The sequence below is a fragment of the Etheostoma cragini genome, chromosome 5, assembly GCF_013103735.1.
Source record: "Etheostoma cragini isolate CJK2018 chromosome 5, CSU_Ecrag_1.0, whole genome shotgun sequence".
NCBI classification, from domain to species: Eukaryota; Metazoa; Chordata; class Actinopteri; order Perciformes; family Percidae; genus Etheostoma; species Etheostoma cragini.
The window spans coordinates 8,138,900-8,154,039 of NC_048411.1; positions in this window are offsets into that span (position 1 = coordinate 8,138,900).

Sequence of the window (15,140 nt, forward strand, 5' to 3'; positions counted from 1 at the left end):
ACCCTCCAGCAGATCTTGCTGCAATCCCCATGACCGGACCTGACGAGCTGCCTCAGCGAACGCGGGGCCCGAGCCACGGGGAGAGCGTATCTTGCCCTCACTGGAGAAGAGGGCCACACAGGACCTCAGTACCCGCATGGGCAGGGCCTCGCAATGGTCACAGACAGCCGCCTCGAGAGCTGCCGTGGCGTGCGACAGGCCCAAACAAGCAACACACAGTTCGTGTGAATCACCTACCATGATGAAACGCGGGCAGGGAGAAACACATCTCCGGAACTGGTACAAGCGTTCGGACATTATTCCAGGTGAGTAGGATACAGGAGCTTTTTCAAAACCAACATCAACCAACGTGCCTGCTGAATAGAAAAAAGCTAATGAGCTATTTGCCGGCGTGCTTATATGCACCTACGGTTATGCCGTCACATGCTACCGTTCTCACTAGGACCAATAGGATTGGAGTAGGTTTCATTCGCATTCAGCCCTGTCATGCCTAAAGGCGTTCCCATAGTGTCGTAACCGATGCAGTTCGACTTCCCCTCGAAGGGGAACACAAGTTTTAACAGTTAAAAATAAAAAAACATTAAGACAGATAATACCCTAACCCTAACCCACTTGAGACCACCTTCACACTAATTTGTCAATTTTAGTGCTACCTTTTGTGATCACCATCAGTGTCACTACCCTTCGCAACTCTACTTTTAGAGACGTTACCTTTCGTCTCCTTGGACTCTTCTTCACACTAATTAAGCCAATCTAGTGCTGCCTTTCGTGTCTATTTAACGGCAGTCTTTGCGAGATTTTTAGATCTTTCGACAGTACACATTCACACTTTTTCTTTAAAGTGTTACCTTTCGAGTCTCTCTTTCTCTGTATTACACAACCGTTATGCTTATTCCTTTTCCTCAGAAAAATTCATCATAAGCTTTAAAAACCGATAAAACAGAAGAATAGACAGTTAAAAATAAAAACATTAAGATAATTAAATTGTTTTTATAGTATCAATTCATGACAAGAGTTATCTCTAGTAGGTCTAGAATACACTCCATTATTTACAAGGACCCAATAGTTATAGCAGTTCCCTCCAGAGCAAGCAACAGTGCAACAGTGGCGAGGAAAAACTTCGACATAAGACACATAAAACACAAGAATAAAAGTTACAGTGCAACTCAAGAAATTAAAGTAGACCTGTCCCAGATGACCTGAGAGGTCTGGGGGGTAATAGTGTAGTAGCAGATCAGAAATGTATTTGGTCCTAAACTATTGAGTGATTTATAAACTAGCAAAAGTACTTTGAAATCAATTCTTTGAGGCACAGGAAGCCAGTGTAAAGACTTCAGAACTGGAGTGATGTGATCCAGTCTCTTGGTCTTACTGAGGACCCGAGCAGCAGCCTTCTGAGTCAGCTGCAACTGTCTGATTGATTTGTTAGGGAGACCTGTAAAAACATCGTTACAGTGCTCAAGTCTACTGAAGATGAAAGCATGGCAAGTTTTTCCAAATCCTGTTGACACATAAGTCCTTTAACCCTTGATATATTCTTTAGGTGATAATAGGCTGACTTTGTAATTGGTCTTAATGTGGCTGTTCAAATTCAGGTCAGAGTCCATGACTACACCAAGATTTCTGGCTGTCTGTTGTTTTAACATTGTTGTTTGAAGCTGAGCGCAGACTTTTAATCGTTCCTCTTTTGCTCCATAAACAACAACTTCAGTTTTTCCTTCATTTAATTTCAGAAAGTTCTGGCACATCCAGCCGTTAATTTGTTCAATGCACTTAGTTTTTGTATTGGACTATAGTCCCCTGGCGATAAGGTTATGTAAATTTGTGTGTCGTCCACATAACTATGGTAACTTATTTAGTTGTTTTTCACAATCTGAGCCAGTGGAAGCATGTAGATGTTAAACAGAAGAGGCCCCAGAATGGGGCGTTGCGGAACTCTGCACGTCTTATTTGTATGCTCAGATGTATAAATACCTGTTGACACAAAGTAATCCCTATTCTGTAGGTAAGATTCAAACCAGTTAAGTACTGAGCCAGAAAGTCCAAAACAGTTTTCCAATCTGTCTAGTAATATGTCATGGTCAACCGTGTCAAATACAGCACTGATATCAAGTAATACTAAGACTGAGAATTTGCCACTATCTGTGTTAAGGTGGATGTCATTAAAGACTTTGACAAGAGCCGTCTCAGTGCTGTGGTGTGGTTGGAAACCCGACTGAAAGGTATCAAAACTGTTGTTTAGTGATGAGAAATAGTTGAGTTGCTGAAAAACTGCCTTTTCAATGATTTTACTTAAAAACGGAAGGTTTGATATTGGCCTATAGTTGCTCATTAGTGATGTGTCTTGATTGTTCTTTTTTAATAGTGGCTTGATCACTGCAGTTTTCAGGGCCAGTGGACAAATACCTGAAAGAAGAGATGGATTCACAATCTGTAGAAGATCAGAGGTCCAACAATTCGAGACATTTTCAAAAACACCTTTTGGTAGAATATCAAGTCAACAGGAGGAGGTTTTCAGATGTTGTATAATGTCCTCCAAATTTTTTATGGTTGATCATATGAAATTCTGTCATATTGGAACTAGTTTTGCTTGAACACTGTGGCAACACATATCCTTTACTTCATATGGAGGCACTGATTGTTTGTCAAATCTTCTGAATTTTGTCTTTGAAGAATAATGCAAAGTCCTTGCGGGCCTTGGTAGATAAAAGTTCAGATGCTACTGGTACTAGAGGGTTTGTTAACCTATCGACAGTAGCAAACAAAGCACGTTAATTAATATTGTTTCTAGAGATAATATCAGAGAAGGAGCGCCTTGCATTCCTCAGTTCCAAATTATAAATGCGAAGTCTCTCTTAATAGGTGTTATAATGGACCAAGAGATTTGTTTTTTCGCCACCTTTGTTCAGCTTTTCTACACTCTTTTTTTCTGTTGTCACAAGTAGGACATTTTCTATGGGGATCTTTTCTTACCAGAGACAACTTTGACCTTATTGGGAGCAATGGCATCAATTTGTAATTTTACAGTTGAAATTATCTTCAAGCTCAGTCACTGATAGCCCAGAGAGCCCAGAGAGGGCTGGTGTGGAGGAGAAAAGCTGCATAAATGTTTCACTGGTGTTTTCAGTGATATACCGTTTTCTGATTATCTTTGTTTGGACACTTTTGGGCACAGAGATAGTGCCGCTGAGGAAAACACAGGAATGATCCGAGAGAGCAACGTCAGTCACCACAACCTTGGAAATGTTCAGACCCTTGGAGACTATCAGGTCCAGAGTGTGCCCCTTATTGTGCGTGGGCTCCGTCACATGCTGAGTCAGTCCATAGTTCTCAAAAACACAACACAGTTCTTTGGTCCCCCTGTCCTGGGGGTTGTCAACATGAATGTTAAAGTCACCCGCAATGATTACACAATCAAAGTTTATGCAGATTATAGACAGCAGTTCAGTGAAGTCATCAATGCATGTTGCACAATATTTAGGTGCCCTGTAGATATTTAGAAATATCGCTCGAGGGGAAGATCTTAACTGAAAAGCAACATATTCAAAAGAAGCAAAATTTCCATAAAATATTTGCGTATAGTGGAATGAGTCATTAAACAAAATGGCGACTCCACATCCTTTCTTATTCACTCTATTTTCGCTCATAAAACTGAAGTTAGGGGGAGCTGACTCAATGAGAACAGCAGCACTGTTATTATGGTCTAACCAGGTTTCAGTTAAAAACATAAAATGTAGATTGTGATTAATAATAAAATAATTGGTTAAAAATGATTTTCCTGTCAAAGACCTGACGTTTATTAAAGCTAGTGTTAGTGTGTTTTCATTTTTTGGGACAGGCTGTAGCTGACGAGGAATGGATACTAAATTTACGGTTAAGTGCTTATTCACCATTCTTTTTCTATTACCCATCACAACATAAATTGAGGAAGAATTGAATACACAGGGCCCGGGCTTGTCTTGGAAAAAGTCACAAGTGTCACTAGGCCTGGATTCTAGGCCCGGCACATATCAGGTAATGCTTGCTGGATTTTGCACACAAGCGTCCTTATCAGTCTGAGTGGAAAGAGTTTGCTGACGTCCTGGCAGAGGCGCCTGGCGTTTTACTTTTGCCAAGGGTAGAGGGATGGGGGAAGGAAGGGGTGTAGATTTGGTTCCAGCCTCTACAAGGTGATTCATGTGGTCAGTGAACTCCACGGGTGAAACTTCTAAATCAAATAAAGTATGATACATGTAAAATGAAACAAGTGTCCTGTAAGTTATTTGTAACTGAATAAGTGTCCTGTAAGTTATTTGTAACTCCCCTTTTCACCCGTCCACGGGATGGGTGAAAAGGGGAGTTGAGGTTTCGTATCTCTGCTCTGTCGTGTCCCAGGGTCAAATCTTTGCTCAGGTGGGGGCTGTGGTGGATCACTGCCACACTTTATGTCTTTCTCTTGTTTTGTGACCTTGGCAGCGGAAGCAGATGTGTATCGCAGAAAGTAGAGTAGATTGGAGATGAACAGCTTCACTCCTGGCTTGTTAAGGAAAAGTCCATCTGCTTTAAAAAGATGTTTGCGCTCCGAGAAAATGTTAAAATTGTCAATGAACTGCAGAGAGTGGACGGTACATTCAGTTGAAAGCCATTTTTTTAGTGCCAACAGTCGGCTGAATCTCTCAGCTCCTCTTCTCACTGGCGGTATAGGACCATTGATAAACACATCTACGTTTAGAGAGCCGACTGTGTCCAGCAGTTCCCTAAAGTCCAATTTCTGCAATTCAGACTGTTGCTTTACAACATCATGTGACCCTATATGCAGAATATTGTTCTTCACAGTTGGGTGTTCTGCCATGATAGCTGGGATTTTTGGGGTCAAGTCAGACACCATGTCTTTGGGAAAACAGAGTATTTTGGTGTTTTTACTGTTTTTTAAATCTTTTACAGCAGAGTCACCCACAATCAGGGTTTGAGGACTAGTTGTTAGCTTTTTACTTTTTGAATTGCTCTCAGTCCTTACCCTGCTGTGTGGCGATGAGGCGCAATCCTGGTCATCAGATGGCTGTCCAGCGTCTTGCAGCAGAGGAGCAAATCTGTTATCCAGTTGCATACCAGGTTGTTGGTGGGGCATTTTGTTGCTTATTTTCCCTTTTGCAGCTGTCCACAGCTGTGTCTTACTAGGTACAGGGGTTGAAGAGGCGCTCTGCCCGGATGATAATGCAGGCCAGACGATCATATCACAAATGCAGTATAATGTTCTTCACAGTTGGGTATGCTGCCACGATATCCGTGATTCTTTGGGTCAAATCCGACACCATTTCTTCTCGTGTTTTTACAGTTTTTTAAATCTTTTACAGTAGAGTCACTGTGATGGCCACAGCCATGGCCACACAACCAGCGTAAGAGCAGTAACCTCATGCACTTATATTTTTCCTTAGGTTTAGTTGATATGATTTTTTGTATACATCTTCATTTGTTGCAACCATTTATTCAGTTACAAATAACTTACAGGACTTCTTATTTAGAAGAAAGTATCTTTTAGCAAGCACACACTATTAGTTACTTTTTGATGGTCAAACTGTTATATAACCAGTTTTCTTTTGAGCTTACCAGTTGGAGTCCACACCTGGGAGAGATTCAGGTCTGATGGCTTGAAAGGGGTGGCGCTTGGAGAGAGAGCAGCTTTATAGGGAAGGTGGCGTAATTGGACACTACCACTGCTGGATATGCCTGGGGGGGGGGGGTGGTTTTAGTCTCGCTGTAGGTATTCTGGGGTTTAGATTTTATATAAAGTAATTTTTGTTGAGTTAAGATAAATAAAAGGATGTTATTTGAAATGCATTTTTAGGTAGGTTTGTCATTATTTGTTTCTGAAGTTAGTTTGTAGTTATTGTTTGTCTCCCCCTGTGTGTTTAAATTGGTTTGATCAGCCAATATATAATTCCCTTTGTTTCTTTGTTAGGAGGTCAGTTGTATTTTTTGAGTTTGTTATGTTTTTTGCCTTAGTTATGTCTGTTTCGTTGACCTCTTTTAAGGGGCCAAAGCATTACCTTTATTTTGTTTGAACTATTTTTGGGAAATAAACTCTTACTTTTTTAAATTTCTCTTGTGACTCCTCACGCTTAACTGCTTGGTCCCTCACATATGGTGGCAGTGGTGGGATAAGCCAGTTGAGGAGTCCAAGGTTTTTTAATTGTATTTTCCGCCATTTTTGCTTTTCTCCATTTTGGTGAAGCATTCCAGGAGGGAGAGTGACAAGAGGCGGTGAGATAGCGAATAAAGAGACCCATATAAAGAGAAGACATTGGATGGACGGTGAGGATATAATGGAAGGCGAAGCACTAAATGGAGCATCAAGCGCTGAGGGTGAAGATGGCAGAGAGCCAACGCTGAGTGACCTGGCAGGAATCATGCAGCAATTTTTGGGTCAACAGGAGGCCCAGGAAGCAAGATTGAGAGATGACGCAAACCGTCAGGAGTACCAGTTCAAAGCACTACAGCATCAGTTTTGTCTTCTGCAGCAGGAGGTAGAAGTTCGCACATCTCCAGTATCAGAGCCTGCTTCCATAGTGCCAGATCCCTTTGAGGGCTATGAATTGACTGTGAATCACCCAAAGGCACAAACCCCACCCTCTCCAGAGTCTCTCCACCCCAATATATCTTCAGCAGGTCAGTCTCGATCTCTTCATGAGCCTAGACTTGAAAAATTAACAGAAAATGATGATGTTGAACATTTTCTAATTACCTTTGAGAGAATTGCAGTAGCATGTCGGTGGCCAAAAGTGGACTGGGTTTTTAGCCTCCTCCCGCTGCTGACTGGAAAGGCCAGAGGGGCCTATGTGCACATGGATGTCGATGATGCTCATGAGTATGATAAAGTAAAAACAGCTAATCTGAAAAAATATGATATTAACCCTGAGACCTACAGGCAGAGGTTCAGATCCCTCCATGTGGAACCTGAGGAGAGCTCCAAGGAGTTGTATGTGAGGCTTAAAGAGCTGTATGTAAAATGGATCCAACCGCAAGGTAAAACACTTAATGAAATCAGTGAGATCCTGATTATGGAACAATACTTGAGAGAATGCTGTCCCCTGAGCTTCAGGTTTGGATAAAGGAGCATGGGCCGAAATCTGCTGCTGAAGCTGCCACACTGGCTGATGTGTTTGTTGCTGCCCGGGAAAAAGGCCAGCCGTGGAGTTGTATGGGTGGTGAGGATGACCGCAGGCCCATACCCCCTCAGTACCAACAGAGGTCAGAGCCAGGAGTAGGTAAGCCTCCCATGAGGGGGAACCAATATTCACCACCTATAGCTCCTAACAGAATGCCCATTTGCTACTTGTGTGGACAGGAAGGTCATGTTAAATTAATGTGCCCGAAGAATCCAGCTAAGCTGACCCAGATGTGTTTTGTTCCACGCCAGAGTGTTAACCCTGAGCCTAAACGTAATCACACCATGAAAACTGCTGGGGTTAAAATCAAGGGGGAAAACCTCAAAGCCCTGATTGACACTGGCAGCACTCAGACCCTTGTACAGAGGAAATATGTACCAGCTAATGCGATCTGTACCCTGGAGACTGTCCCTATTTGCTGTGTACACAGTGATGAGAAGCATTATCCCACTGCCGATATTTATCTGGAGATAGAGGGTCAGATGTATCTATTAAATGTGGGAGTTGCAGATCACCTACCTTTCCCTGTAGTTCTGGGTGAAGATTTGCCAGTACTGTATGACTTGATAAAGCCAGTGCAAAAGTGTAATGTTGTCACTAGAGCACAAGCTAAGCAGGAGGATGCAGACCCCATTACCCTCAGTGCCTTGCCCTTCTATAATGCAGAGTTTGAGACATGTCCGGGGAAAGCTCACAAGACTCGTAGCCAAAGGAGGCAAGATAAATTTCAGGGCACGGCTATACAATCACCAGCTGACGTTTCTCCAGACATGCCCCTGGGTTTTCAAATACCTACCGATATAATGCAAATGCAGGAAAATGATCCAACTTTGTCTACCCTTTTACAGAGAGTACGAGGAAGGAAGCAGGAGATTAACACTAACCGTGAGCTAAAGGAGTATAGCCTACAGAACGGGGTTCTTTACCATCAGAATGGCCGGGTGAAGCGGCTAGTGGTCCCACAGGTGGCCCGAGAAATGGTACTTACCTTGGGTCACTCCATTCCCTGGGCAGGCCACTTGGGTAAACATAAGACCATTGCTCGTATTGAGCGCCATTACTACTGGCCAGGTTTGCAAACTGATATAGCCCGGTTCTGTAGAAGCTTCTCTCAGTGCCAAAAGACATCAATGAAAAGGCCCTCCAAAGCTCCACTTCAACCTCTCCCGGTTATAAGTATCCCCTTTGAGCGTCTTGGGATGGACATTGTCGGTCCGGTGGAGAAAAGTAAAACTGGAAACCGCTTCATGTTGGTGGTAACCGACTATGCAACCAAATATCCAGAAGTCTTCCCATTGAAATCAGTTAAAGCAAAAACTGTGGCTTTTTCCTTGGTGCAATTTTTCTCAAGAGTTGGTTTCCCTTGTGAAATTTTAACAGATCAAGGAACTAATTTCATGTCTAAACTTTTGAAACAGGTCTACCAACTCCTTGGCATAAAGGGTATGCGCACTACACCCTACCACCCGCAAACTGATGGGCTGATAGAGCGCTTCAATCAGACTCTTAAGCAGATGCTCCGTAAATTTGTGAATGAGACTGGATCAGACTGGGATCACTGGCTTCCCTACCTTCTCTTTGCGTACAGGGAGGTACCTCAGACCTCCACAGGTTTTTCCCCTTTTGAACTACTGTATGGTCATGAGGTGAGGGGTCCTCTAGCCTTATTGAGGGATACTTGGAGAGAGGATCAGGGGAAGGAAGGGACCATAAATGTAATCTCCTATGTTGTCCAGATGAGAGAGAAACTGCAGCAAATGGCGGAACTAGCCCAGACACACATGATGGAGGCGCAAAATCACCAAAAGACTTGGTATGACAAGTTAGCCCGACAGAGAGACTTTCAACCGGGCCAGAAAGTTTTGGTTATGTTGCCAACCAATGACAGTAAGCTCCTTGCAAAATGGCAGGGACCTTTTGAGATTAAGAAAAAGTTGGGACCCACCACATATCAGGTTTCCACTCCGGGGCATCAGCGTTCTATCCGGGTGCCTTATGTGAACCTCCTCAAGGAGTGGGTCCCAAGAGCTGAAGTGTTCCTGATTCAGGCTGTAAAGGAAGAGGAGGAGGCAGATGACCAGTATCTGACCTTACCAGTGTCCACAGAGATTGATGTGAGCCATCTGTCAAAGGATCAGCAGTCTCAGGTACAAACTCTACTTCACTCAAACATATTTCAAGAATATCCAGGGCGCACAAATCTGGTCGAACATGACATTGTATTAAAACCTGATGCAACAGTGAGACGTATGAGTTACAGGATACCGGAGCGCCTCCTGGTGTCCCTGAAGAAGGAAGTTGACCTCATGTTGTCTCTGGGGATAATTCAGCAATCTAAGAGTGAGTGGTGCAATCCTGTGGTGCTGGTTCCGAAGAAGGATGGGACGATAAGGTTTTGTATCGATTTCAGGTATCTAAACTCAATTTCAAAGTTTGACTCTTACCCCACCCCACGGGTCGATGATCTCTTTGCCCGCCTTGGAAAAGCAAAGTATCTGACCACCATTGACCTCTGTAAGGGTTACTGGCAAGTGCCCCTAACCCAGCGGTCTCAGGAACTGACAGCCTTCCAAACTTGGGGGCTTTTTCAGTTTACAGTCTTACCATTTGGGTTGCATGGGGCTCCAGCAACATTTCTAAGACTAATGGACCAGGTACTCTACGGATTGTCTGAATTTTCATGTGCATACCTTGATGATATTGTTATCTACAGTACAACGTGGGAGGAACATGTGGAGCATCTCAAAGTGGTCTTTGACCGCCTAAATTCTGCCGGCTTGACAATCAATCCAGCTAAATGTGCCCTGGCCAAGAAGGAAACAGAGTACCTGGGTTTCACCATTGGAGGTGGGTTAATTAAACCTCAGGTTCAAAAGATCCATGCTATTGAGTAGTTTCCTCTCCCACAGACCAGAAAGCAGCTAAGATCTTTTTTGGGAATGGCTGGTTTGGATGGCCCAAACTTCTCAGCCAGGGCTGCTCTATTAACGGATAAGACAGGTTCCAGATGTGCCAACAAAGTCCAGTGGACGGGGGAGGCAGTGGCAGCTTTCAAAGAAATTAAAAAATCTCTGAGTAAGAGCCCTGTTTTACATAGTCCAAACTTTGAGAAACTGTTTATATTACAGACTGATGCATCCGAGAGGGGTGTGGGGGCGGTGCTTCTACAGGGACCCAAGGAGGAACGCCATCCTGTGGCATATATCAGTCGGAAACTTCTACCCAGAGAGGTTCGCTATTCAACAGTGGAAAAGGAGGCCTTGGCAGTCAAATGGGCCATGGATTCTTTCAAGTATTACCTGATGGGCAGGGAGTTTGCTTTGGAATCTGACCATAAGGCACTGCAGTGGCTGGAGAGGATGAAGTATACCAATGGGCGGATCATCAGGTGGTACCTTGCCATGCAGCCGTTCCGGTTTACTGTCCAGTACATCCCTGGCAAATTCAACACCACCGCAGACTATCTCTCTCGCTGGCCCAGCAGCAGCTCTGAAGGGTAGGGGTGTGTGATGGCCACAGCCATCACCACACAACCAGCGTAAGAGCAGTAACCCCATGCACTTATATTTTTCCTTAGGTTTAGTTGATATGATTTTGTGTATACATCTTCATTTGTTGCAACCATTTATTCAGTTACAAATAACTTACAGGACACTTGTTTCATTTTACATGTATCATACTTTATGTGATTTAGAAGAAAGTATCTTTTAGCAAGCGCACACTATTAGTTACTTTTTGATGGTCAAACTGTTATATAACCAGTTTTCTTTTGAGCCTACCAGTTGGAGTCCACACCTGGGAGAGATTCAGGTCTGATGGCTTGAAAGGGGTGGCACTTGGAGAGAGAGCAGCTTTATAGGGGAGGTGGCCTAATTGGACACTACCACTGCTGGATATGTCTGGGGTGGGGGGGTAGTTTTAGTCTCGCTGTAGGTATTCTGGGGTTTAGATTTTATATAAAGTAATTTTTGTTGAGGCAAGATAAATAAAAGGATGTTATTTGAAATGCATTTTTAGGTAGGTTTGTCATTATTTGTTTCTGAAGTTAGTTTGTAGTTATTGTTTGTCTCCCCCTGTGTGTTTAAATTGGTTTGATCAGCCAATATATAAGTCCCTTTGTTTCTTTGTTAGGGGGTCAGTTGTATTTTTTGAGTTTGTTATGTTTTTCGCCTTAGTTATGTCTGTTTCGTTGACCTTTTTTAAGGGCCCAAAGCATTACCTTTATTTTGTTTGAACTATTTTTGGAAATGAACTCTTGTTTTTTTAAATTTCTCTTGTGACTCTTCATGCTTAACTGCTTGGTCCCTCACAGTCACCCACAATCTGGGTTTGGGGCCCAGTTGTTAGCTTTTTACTTTTTGAATTGCTCTCAGTCCTTAACCTGCTGTGTGACGATGAGACGCAATCCCATCCATCAGATGGCTGTGCAGCGTCCTGCAGCAGAGGAGCAAATCTCTTATCCAGTTGCACACCAAGTTGTTGGGGGGGCATTTTGATGCAAATTTTCCCTTTTGCAGCTGCCCACGGCTGTGTCCTACTAGGTATAGGGGTTGAAAAGGCGCTCTGCCTGGATAATGATGCAGGCCAGCCGGTCATATCACAAATCTCATGGCGCTGTGCCATGCCCTTTAGTCATCCTCCCATTTCCCAGGAAAATGATTTTTTCTTAGGCTTTGCACAAGAAGAGTTCCAGGGAAGACTACCACTTGTTGATTTATTACTTTTTTCACAGCCCTCCTGTTTCTTTGTAGTCTTGTTGGTGCTAATTAGCCGTGTGTTTTTTTCCATTGTTTTGGGTCCATGGTAAAGTGGTGTCATTTCCACAAGGTCTGTTCACTTCCACGTTCACTTCTAATCAGTGAACCTTTGTTTCCAGAAGTGCAATCTTCTGAAAGAGTCTTTAGTAATCATCCACGGAGAAAGAAGGCATCTTGCTGCTAATTAGCTTTAGCTACAGTCACTTTACGGCAGGCTTGAGCTGTTGGTAGGCCACACTCACACAGAAAAATGTTGACATATGAAAATAGCCTACTATGTCTACCAAAAATGTATAGTCCAGGGATTTATAAGTATCCAAGAGCCGCTGCTCGTAGTTTCTCTCAGAGGAAAAGCAAGATTATCAGCAGAAAAATGTAAGCAGAGGCAGGAGCAAGCAGCAAAGTGTCTGCACTGTAAGAAACAGGAAGCAGCATAACATGCTAGCATAACATGCTAGCAGAATGGCAACGACTCAACTTGTAAGAAATCGAAAGAACAAAAGTCGTTCATTAAACTTTCAACCTATATTCCATGTTGAACTTGCAAAATCTACAATAAAATCTGAGAATTGTCAATGACAATCAGGCAAAAGAGACAAATTTAGCTTTATTTAGCTTCACAGACTCCAAGTAAATTTGCACTCGCCAGTGGAACTCTTGTGGAACTGCAACCAAATTTGGTATAATGGGGGTTCATAGGGACGGAAAAGGCTCTTCGTACACGGGCACTGACCTGACTGGAAGAACGCTTCACTTGTGGGCTGTCTACTCCTGGATTTCTAAACAGACCAACACGGCGGCTCGTTTAAAAACTCTCTAATTTTACAAAAATGGCCATACATAAAGAAGCCTGGACCTCAACTTTATACAATTGAGCAGGCAACTTTGCCATGACACACACAACAGAATGCATTGCCCAACTGCTTACATACTGTAGACATAACAATCCAGCAGATTAAATGTAAAAAGTGTACAACAGCTGCATCCAACACTCAAATCATTTGTCCAGTCATAGGCAGTTTCATTTCATTCTTTTTTATTTCAAGGAACTTTGCTTCATACAAAATGTTTAATGTAAAAACAACTGCAGAATTCAAAGTCTTGCCAAGAAACTAAATCAGGAAAACAAGCATTTCACTGAAACCCCCCAAAAAGGAATGTTCCAGCTCTGCGGCAAACAGGGGAACTGTCAACAATGTCTTATACTGTTAGAAATTTGTCCTTTTAACCCCACACTTTATATCAAATGTTAAAAATCAACAACAAAATAACACATATCTAAAAGTACTAAGTTTTTTACATGCACATACATGGTTAGAACATGCAATCATTTGTATTTTCTCAAGGAAAAAGCCACATCTACACTGCAAATGGTATGCAGAAATTTTGGAACCCTCCTATTGTTTGGTGGACCTACTGGTCCAGACTTGAGGATAGGTACTTTTACTTTGACTCAATACAGAGGCCACACTGTTAAAGAAGGTACAGGTATTTTTTGCCATAGGGTGACAAAACATTTAGAGTAATGAAGGTATCTGCAGAATAACGTGTTCCTGCTTTTAAGAAAAAGAATCACACTGACAGTGTTCAAGGTTGATTTATATAAAAAAAAAAAAAAAAAAACTTTTATTGTAACAGGACACACCCCCCCCTCCCATTTTGCGCCATGGGATTTCCATTTGATATTGTAAAACAGGATACATTTTCCGCATGCAAATATATGTATATTGTTGCTGTAATCCTACATATTCTGTTTCTTGTTTACAATTTGTGCCTTTTTGCCTTTTAAGAGTTTTTTCTTTGCATGTATTTTTTCATAGCATTTTCCATAAAACATTTGGTCACAATCATGCTGAAGCCTGTATCTGAAGAGACCAGCATGAAAAGCTACAGAATGGATGGAGAAACTGGTTGTCACTGTTATGTTTGTCACTGTGGTTGAACAAGTCTTTCTGCTAGTACTCATGAGGGGTCAATGTCTCTCAAGGAATCCTCCACAAATACATCACAGCTAATTAGCTGCTGCAAAGCTTAAACTCTTTCCCTCATGTTGCAGATCGCTATGTAAATTACAGCAATAGATCAACATTTCATAAAAACCATCGGATGTTGATGCCACTCATATGTATCAGTCAAGTTGCATATGACAAATAGTGTGTGTGCATCAGCCAACATATCCAGTTCACAGCAGACCACAGCTTCAGGCATCAACAGACAGTCCTCGAGAGCTTTGTGACTGATTTTTGATGATTTAAGTCTAGAAATCTGAATACTAGAGAATTCCATTCTTCAAATTGGAAGCAGAGGTCAGTGAGGCGGCAGGGCAGGTTTTGGCCAGTAGGACCACTTGATGGAAAAATCCACCCTCCAGGACTGTCAGATCCACTTCTAACCATTGTTAGATTTCAATCTGTGGTATTCTATAAGTTGTTTTGTGATTTGTCTCAAAATTTATATTTTGGAGTGAAGCAGAGTCTCAGTATTTAACAATGTTTGCACAGCTGACAAGATATACTCAATCTGCCTCATCTCCTACTTCTACAGTACTTCAGTTATAAATGGATTTCCTACTTTTCCAAAAATATGTTTTTACAGGCCCCAGCAAAGAGGATCCCCTTTCATGTCTTCAGCTGTCCTATTGATATAAAGGCCTAAAATGCCCAAAAAAATCTTAAAAAGTGTGTATGTGTGGACATGTTAGTTGTAACAGGTTTACAGTATGTACTTAATATATACCGTATGTTTATATATATATATATATATATATATATATATATATATATATATATATACACAGAGTATTAGAGTAACATACATAGTTAGTATGTAGTATGGAATTGGGAAAAAACAAATACTGATACTGTATTGTGGTTTGTTTTCTACCACTGTGGGTGGAGCAAGTAGTTACTCCACTTCTTTTCAAGTCAGTTTCCTTTCTGTATGAACTTTGAACACCAGTGTAAACTGGCAGCTCCACAGTAGAAAAAAAAAACCTTTTCCAAACTGACACCGCAGCTTAATTTTTAGATTGCTGTAACATTTCCTCAATAACTCCGTGGTCCAGTAGCTGCTGGAAACATATTTGTGTGACCTTACAACATCATTTATTTAGCCATTTATCCATGAGTATGGTAAAAATAACGTAACGACAAATTGGACCCAGATATGGAAAATATATCCACCATACGAACACACATATTAATTCAAATAAAAAAGAAATCAAGAGTTAGACTGGATC